Here is a 9,436-nt window from a genome sequence, read left to right as displayed (position 1 = left end):
CCTCAACAGCTTAGCGAGGCCGTAAGCAACTCATCGAGACCCCGTCTCTAAATAAATAAACAAAATAAAATAAATTGGAAAAAAAAAAAAAAAAGGCTAGGGATGTGATTTAGTGGTAAAGCGCCCCTGCCTTTACCCGGCGGGGTCCCCCACTCCACACCGCCACGTGTGGGGAGCGATCAGTTTATTATTTTTAAAAATTTCTAGTTAGTTTTGGATCATACTTCGATAAAACAAAAATAGAAAAATTAAAAAGAACACCCGCACGAAATACAAGTCAAAACATTTTTTTTTTTTTTTTTTTTTTTTTTTTTTAGTAGAGCAAAGGTCATAAAATTACTTGTAAAAATGCCGTGAATGATCTCAATTTCTGTACTTTTTTCATTGTGGACCAACGAAGAACAATTCTCAGAAGGGCTGGGGTCTGTGACCCACACCCAGAAGCATCTCTGATTTATGTTTTTCAAGGAAATGAGATTAGTTTGGAGAACATCATAATCCCCCTCAGAAGTTTCATCTACTAAATCCATACGCAAGTCCAGCGGCCAACTATTTGGGCAATTCTATTAGGAAATGATCACACCTGGATGGAACAGAAAAGTAAAAATTCAAATAATTGACCCAAAATGCGGCTGGCTGGATTCATGTTGCTTAGGCAACGTTTATTCACTGTTGGCAGATGATTAACTCTTCTGTGCCTCGTCTACAAATGGGGGGAAATAATGCCTCATAGGGTTTTTGTGAGATAAGGTAATTCATAAAACTAGTGGTTGGCATGTTGTAATCCCATGTAAGCGTTTGGGCATCATTATCTTTCTCCTAGTAATTTTCCTAAATAGCTGGCAGAGAAAACAAACTAATCAGAGCTTTAAACAAGTTGGACCATTTAAGAAATTTCATCCTTTGTTACAGATTTTTTTATAATTCCAAATTTTGCTTTGTTTTGTAATGTGTAAAATTCCCCACAGGGTGGCAGAAAATCATTGAAAGCACATAGAGTTCGTGTGTGTGTGTGTGTGTGTGTGTGTGTGCGCGCGCGCGCGCGCGCGCGCGTGCGCGGTGCTGGGGGTTGAACCCGGGGCCTTGTGCTTCAAGCACTCTGCCAACTGAGCTATATCCCCAGCCCTGTTAATGTGGTTTTGTGATCTTTAGTTTCTTCTTTATTTTAGTAACTTTAGCATTTAAGCTTGATCAGTGTTTGGTTTTGAATAAGCCATTCTCTTATTTGTCTTTTTTCCTCCATTTCGATGAATTATCATATGTATTGTTGAAACATTAGAAACTATAGATAAACCAAAATAATGATCACTATTAATACATTTATGTATATCTTTTCACATTTATGTATACATATAACCCTATAAACTGCATATACTTTCATAAAAATATGATAATATACTAATAGTTTACGATGTTCTTTTTTCCTTTTCAATTTTTTAACTTGTTCTTTTTAGATATATATGACAGTAGAGTGTATTTTGACATGTAATACATACATGAAGTATAACTTATTCTAATTAGGATCCCATTCTTGTGGTTGTACATGTGGAGTTTCACTGGTGGTATATTCATATATGAAAACAGGAAAGTTATGTCCAATTCACCTTTTTTCCTTTTCATTTAAAAATGTATCACTGACTTCTTTTCACGTCAATAAATATATTTCAACACCATAATATTTATTATAGATTATTACCAATCCTTTATTAAACAATTTTTTACAGTTAAAAAACACTTCATAGTGTGTTCAAAAAGTCAGAGTCATAGGATTAACTTATTTTCAAGTAATAATTATACTTTCAAATAATATGCTTAATATACTTTTCCATTCTGTACAGTGTCTCTAAAGCAATGGATCCAGTTGTTAATCTGAAAAAAAAGGTATTAAAATATACTATTTTCCCTTTGTTTTTAGACTTTTGGAACAATGTTGAGTGTATTTTCAAGAGTACTTATTGTTTCTTTGTGCCTTCTTAATTATTTGGACTCTTAAAAATTGGAAAAAAATTTCAGGAAAAAAAGGATGACTTCGACCTTAGGTGGAAGGTATCACTTAGAAAGTGGTATGTTAGCCCAGAGCCACCATCAACATTTTCCTTTGTGGTTTCTAGCTTAGGTCTTATGTTTAAATAGGCATTCTCCACCCTAAAAATTATACAAATAGTTACTGTTGTTTTCTTCTGCTGGTATTATAGTTTCTATTTTTTAAATAAGAATATTAAATTCAATTGGAATTTTGTATATGCTTATAATATGAAATAGGGAATCTGACTTTATCAAACTGACTGGTTTGCCTAACAGCATTTATCAAAGCATCCAGTAATTCTTGAACTCAACAAGGATTCAATCAAATGAATATTTACTTTCTGAGATGTCATTTTAGGTTACCTACTTCTTTAAAGTATCCAGTCATTTGATAGATTTTTATTGAACAATATTATAAGTCAGTGCTATTGGATCCTGAGGATACAGGAAAATAAGACCCAGTGTCTACCTTCAAAGACCTCATCAGATTAGTATGAAGAGGGGCAAATTGAAGATAATAAACAGTTGGTGGATTGAGGTCACCTTGGTATTTCTAAGGTACAGCTAAATGGAAGGGAGTTAAAGGGAGTTAAACAGATAGGAGGGGGAAGAGAGGAGTACAGAAAGCCTTTCTGAGGGAAGAGATCTTGGGCTTAGTGACAAGGGGAATTCCCCTTTTAGAGGGAATGGCCTATGCAGATTCTGAGGCTTCTAGGAACTGCACCTTGTTCAGCATGATTACAGCACAAGCAGCTGGAGAGTGAGTGGCTGTGAACTGCCCATGACGAAAATAAGTTGTCAAATACCAAATTAAAAAGAAATTTTTTAATGGTAAGAATTTATTCAGCCAATAGAGTGAGCAACATGCAAAAGCAATCATTACTTTACAACTGCATTCAGCAAAAAGAGATTGAAAGATGTGTAATGACACAGTTCTTCTAAGAGAACAGCTTTGAGGGGAGCAACAGTCATTTGAATATGTGCTTCAGTATGTGTGTTAAAATCATTCATGATATTTTGTTATGTGTCAGATATAGAAATAAAAGCACTCAGCCAACATCAACTTATGTTGGAGTCTGTGCCAAGATTATGGGATGTAAAAAATGGTAGAAGATATCATATAACTAGCTCTGCTATGCTAGCAGAGAGTGACATCAGACTTTGGGGAGAATAGAACCTTTACCACCTTTTTAAAAGTTAGAATGACAACAGTGCCTCAGGATGAGTGGTGGAGTGTCATTTCTCTGGGAATCTCTGTCTGCTATTAGATGCATGTTTTCCACAGAGAAAGACAATTGGTAGCCTGGGAGGTTATTAATTACTACCTCCCACACACATTTTCTTTCTTTCTTTCTTTTTTTTTTTTTGATGATGATGATGATGTGTTGGCAACTTTTCCACATGGAAACCATGGTCTGGGAATACATTTTATATCCTATTTCCATTCTCCACCTATTTTTGTTCTTCCTTGAAAGTATGAGCATTTTGTGCTACCTTCTCTGCAACATACAGATTCTTGGATAGCTTTCTGCTTCTTTGTGCTTTGTCATTCCCATTACTAGTCCTTTCTTCTTCAGCATATCAGTTTCCCTATATCTCTTCAGCAAGGAGAGATTTTGATGTTCTATTAGTCTGTACTAAGAGGGCATGTTGTACTCCTGCAAATTGTTTTGGTAAATAATTAAAAGGGCATCTCCTAACATGGTTTTGTCTGATGGTCTTCTTAAGTCCTGCCTGACAAATGACACAATCAAGGTAACTATTAAGAGGAGAAAATTCTTCATAGGGCTGTTGCTAGCCCATGTTACAATTTTCTGCAAAATAGTTAACAGAATCCCTTATGTCTAGATGAAGCACCTTGGGGCATGATTGGTGAGTTGAATGCTGCCTTTTTGAATTCTCACATATACATCTTTGTGCAATTTTCAAAATATAGTCTTTCCTTCTGGGCAGATAGAGCCTTGCTCCAGAATATGCAGCTTGGGAAATGGAGTGGTCTTTCAGTTGAATGCTGCTCACTTGCTCACAACCTGTTCACCTGAACAGTCTGGCCCTAGTTCTCTACTAAGATCTTGGAATTGAATGTAATTCTTTTATAACAGTACTATTATTCTGTTAATAAAAATTTCTGGAGAATTTGTTCTGAACATGAAATGCAGTTTCTGGATACATTCATATATAGTACTTAATAATTGCCCACAAGGCCTTCTTCCCAACCTTGGATTCAATCTTGATCTGAGGTAAGGTGAGAGATGCTGAAGAATAAGACGTTTAAGCAATACTAAGAAAACACTTGTATGAGTTCAAATTTCAGAAGGCATAAGATGCATTAAGTAAAACTCTGACATGCTGCTTCTCTCCTCTAAGAGTTTACAGACTGTTATTCTTACATACAAGCATATAAATTCAGTCGTGTTTGGCAGCTCACTCATAATTTTCAAAAAAAGCACCAAGTATCCTTTCTATATGGAGTGAAGATGTCTTTGCTAGTTAAGCTTGAGGGTAAAACTGGATACAATTATATATTCATTTAATTATTCATAACTTGAGCCTGAAATGAATGTGTACATATTTTTCACTTATTCACTTTATAAAATTCAAAACTAAACCCAGCAGCAGTTTTGTCTTTAGCATGGTAACAAGTTTCTTTTCTACAATGAACTAGTCAAAGAAATTGTTCCAGAGAGAATTTGTGCTTTTCTATTTCAGAAAGTCAAATTGGACTGCACACATATATTACACATCACCCTTGTGTGATGCTTCCACATCCCAGAGTACTGGAGGGAAGCAACAGTACACATTTCTAAGAAATATTTTCATGTGCAAAGTTAGAATATAGCTGTTACAGGGGAAAACTAAGCTTATTTGTTAGAGGATTTGAGTGCACAGGCCTTTAAAGATTCAACTCAACTCAGGAAAATAGCTAGATTATGGTTTGAAGTTATTCAAGAGTGAGAGTTCAGATCTGCACGAAGTCATGTTTGTTGAGGATAAGAGAGATGTGCCTTTTATCTAAGAGAAGCAAGGGAAGACTAATACTAGTTTAGATTACTTGTCGAAACCAATAGTGTGAACAAATCTTAGAATCTATATTTAAGTCCTCTGCAAAGATGTTTCTGTGAATCATAAAAGAAATGATAGATGTGAATTTAAAAATATCCAAGGATATACATTTTAAAATATAAAATAAATTTTGCAAAAATCAGCCATTTGGTTTGGAGAGAGATCCACCTATACCAAATCTTTCATACTGTTTAGTATATAAGATCTGCCTCAAATAGGGCTTGCTACAAAAAACAAATAATTTTACTTAGTAACTAACACTCCTGCATTGAGACATGCTATCACTATGATTGGTTTATAATTAAAATAGAGTAACTTGAAAGGTAGTACATGACCTTAAAGGTTTGAAATGTTAGCAGCACTATGACCAACTATGCTTAGAAATGTATGTTAGAAACAGTTTCAGATTAGGAAAAAAAAAATCAAAGTTTGATTGATTCATGAGGATGGCAAAGATGATTTTACCAGTAAAAGGGCTTTTGAAATTTTTTCTGAGCTGGGTTAAGTAAAAGTAAGAATTGATCAACTGAAGTGAACAGTTCTATAGTCAATTATAGGCTCCTCATCCAGAATAGCATGGAGTTAGATATAACACTTTCATTCAACAATTAATCATTCACTGCCTTAATCATTCATTCCACATCTTCAAACACAATCTTACTTGTTTTGAAAAAACAAGTGCATTTCAAAATTCACAAGTGATTGCCAGGTCAATTGGCAATTTTATTATATTTAACAAAACAAAGCACTATGTAAGTGTAACAAAATGTGACTCTGTAAGGCAAATGCATTTTCATTTAACACAAATATAAAAATTCAAAGGCAACATCATCTAATTCACCATTGCAATGGATAAACAATTTCCAAAAATATTCTTTCTTCTAAAAGTAATTTACTCAATTGAGAGAATCTAAGTGATTATTTGTATTTTAAAACATAGGGCCTCTGTAAATAGATAAAATGTAGTAGTATTCTTTTAAAATAATTTTCAGTACAACTGAGAAGAAAATGCTAAAATTGTAACATTATTTTACAATTTTGATTTCTTTTTGCCCTTGTGGTAAAAAAAGAGATACACTTCTAATATAATTGCTAAAGCACTTAATGAGAAAAAAGAAGAAAGCTTTGCAGTTTCAGATATACATGCCATAGGAACAGATGAAATGACAGAAGGTTCATATGAATTTTCAAGAGCTCTTTAATTTCTAAAATTTAGGTGTGTTTTGGAATGGAACACTTATTCTCTAGCAGACCATCCATTAATATGAGAGAATATATTCTTATACTTTTTATTGATTTTTAAAAATTTGTTCTAATTAGTTGTACATGACAGTAAAATGCATTTAAACATTTTGATAGAACATGCATAAATGGAGTGTGATTTCTCATTTTTCTGGTTGTACATATTGTAGGATCACATCAGTTGTGCAGTCATATATGTACGTGAAGTAATGATGTCTGTTTCACTCTACTATCCTTCCTACCCCCATGCCCCTACCCCTCCCTTCATTTCCCTCTACCTAATATAAAGTAACTCTTTTCTTTCCTAGACCCCTATGGTGAATTAGCATCCGCATATCAGAGAAAACTTTCAGGCTTTTAATATGTATACATTTATAGAGTGAGATGCCATTTCATCTAACAATGATCTAATCCAATCACTATTCACAAAAATTGCATCTAATATGCCTTGTGTGTGCATAGTTTGGGGTATGAGAAAGAGAAAGGATTTGAATCAATAAGATAACTAATGCCTGAAATTATATTGTTAGTCTTTCTTTAATTAGCTTATGACACTGATCCATGTTAAAATGCAATTATATTTCATAGAAAAGTTTAATATATATACCTTATGCCAAAATGGAAGATGTGCTGACTAATGGAGAAGAATTTTAGTCCTTATTTTGCTACAATCTCTGTGGCCTTGGGCAAGTTACCTAACTTCCTTCCCCTGACTTCCTTTTCCTTATCAGTAATTTATGAGATACCAATGACTCATTTTATCTAATTTAGTATTTTGTCCAAAGCTGTGATCATCATATCCTTAAGTTTTAGGAATTCACTGAATGTTATGTAGATGATTAATTACAAAATCTGATAATTTCACATCTATATTCATCTTTTAAAAAAAATAGCCTCAAACAATGGAACAGTTCAAATACAAACATAATTTCATCCATAATTTCAGATGATAGGAAAGCTACTTTAGAGAATCTGAATATTTATCATGGATATTGACATTTACAGTTTGCAGGTTTGCATACCATAATCCACAGAGTCCTGAGCTCAGAATCAGCAAATTTACTTTAGAATTTCAACCTGACCACTAAATCAGTAGATCTGCCTCCACCTCACCGCTGTCCCTACATGTACTCTCAGAGGACTGGAAAACAGTCAACTGTAAAAAAAGATAGGGCAGTCTCAGAGTCTCAACCCTTGCCTTGATTAGCATTCAGAATGCCAACATTCTGAAAATGGAGAGTTCTTTCAAAGTTTGGTTTACGAGACTGCCTCTTCTTATGGTTTTGCCTCAGTGCTGAAATTAAATCATTTGAAATGTGTTTCCTTTTTCATTGTAATATTTCTTTTTGTGTGTTTTGGCTATTAACAAAGTCATTAACTAGCGAATTAATTTTTTGGCTTAGCGCTCTCTCTCTCTCTCTCTCTCTCTCTCTCTGTGTGTGTGTGTTTATTTATTTATTTAAAGTATTAATGGACATATGTATGTTTTTAGGTTCATCTGGCTAGGGTATAATATACTTCCCAAGGTATCCCAGGACCTCTTAAATAAGTGATCTTTTTGTTAAATTAGTAATTTTATTCAAAATCAAGCTGCTTATTTCAATTTATTTTAGGGAAAAACAGTCACAGGTTGTGGTGCTTGTTGCCCTTCTTCTCCCACACTCTCATAAATTGACCTGGTGTTTAATTTTTGATCTAGGAAAAATAATTCATTTTATTTTCATTTAATTTTAATAGTCAAGGAGTAGTCCATAGAGGTTGAATAAATTTAATCCTTCTGCAATTAGTGTCAAATTAATTCATTCTGGATGTGGATAACTGAAGAAATACAGACCCTCCCACATACTGACAGACACCTTTATCAGGTTTAATGTTTTATGTAATGATCCCACTTGAAAGGAAGCTTGCTTGTTTTTTCTTCCTCCCTTTCTGTCTCTGTTAATTGTTTCTTTTTAAACCTAAGCTTTCTTTTAGCATTCTCACAGGACCATGCTGTTCACTGGATTAACTGTGGGATCCTACAAAGATAACACACTCTGCTATTGATTTGGCTCCTTTGGATAGAGAAATTAAATTTCCCCATTTTAAGAAAAGTTCCCAACTACATAACTTTTGTGGGATGCTCCAGCAATGATGATATGGTGAGACCTCATGAGGATTAAAATGATGTGGTATGTCTCATGTGCAGCAAGCAGATCGGATTATTGTGAGTAGCCATTTGTCTCACACAGCACAATCCATCTGCATCATCCCAGTTCTGTTACCCAGAAATGACTTTTCTGAGCAGTAATATTTCCCCTCCCGTGGAGAGGCCAAGATAGAAAAACTTACCAAGTAGCTCACCATCTAAAACATTTAAAATGCCCTTACTTCTTCTTTTCCTTTAAAACCAACATATGGGGTAGTATGGTTAATGCCTGTAGAGGTTTTATAATTAACCGTCTTAATAGGTGAAGAATATAATAGTCTAATATGCTTCTCTTAATTTAAACACAGACTGTCTATTACTAACCATGACTCATCAAGATTTTTAAAAAAAGATAATTTAGTTATCTCTTGTCAGGTCACTATTTAATGTTACTTTCTATATTTGCTGTGATAAGCATTAAAATCTGTATATTGGTTGATAAATCATTGTTTAGAAGTGTCTAAAGGGTTCAGTAAATGGTATGAAATTGCCATAGAGTAATAAATGGTTATTTGATAATGAATGAAATTGTTTGAAAATACTGTTAAAGTGTCAAGTTTAAACATATATATCATTACTCAAAACGAAGGCAAACATGGAAACCACAGTGACATCATAAATATACTGCAATAAACACATTTATTTATACCAAGGCAAGTTGTAGGTACTTTGTATAAATGTGTACAAATTGATATATGAAGTTAATTTCAATCTGTAAAAGTAATTGCATTGGTTTAACTTATTTAACTCTGCTTACAATAATATTTATTGCAGAAAAAGAAGGTAAAGAAATAAATGATGATAAATAGATAAAATATATAGGAAATGGGAATTGTTTTACAATTTAATTACACTGTCACATAAAATTATCACGCAAATACACCAACCCGACAGCAGAAATACATTAAAACTCTATTA

This window comes from Sciurus carolinensis, chromosome 2 (genome assembly GCF_902686445.1).
Source record: "Sciurus carolinensis chromosome 2, mSciCar1.2, whole genome shotgun sequence".
Lineage (NCBI taxonomy): Eukaryota > Metazoa > Chordata > Mammalia > Rodentia > Sciuridae > Sciurus > Sciurus carolinensis.
Note: the sequence above shows the minus strand (reverse complement) of the source record.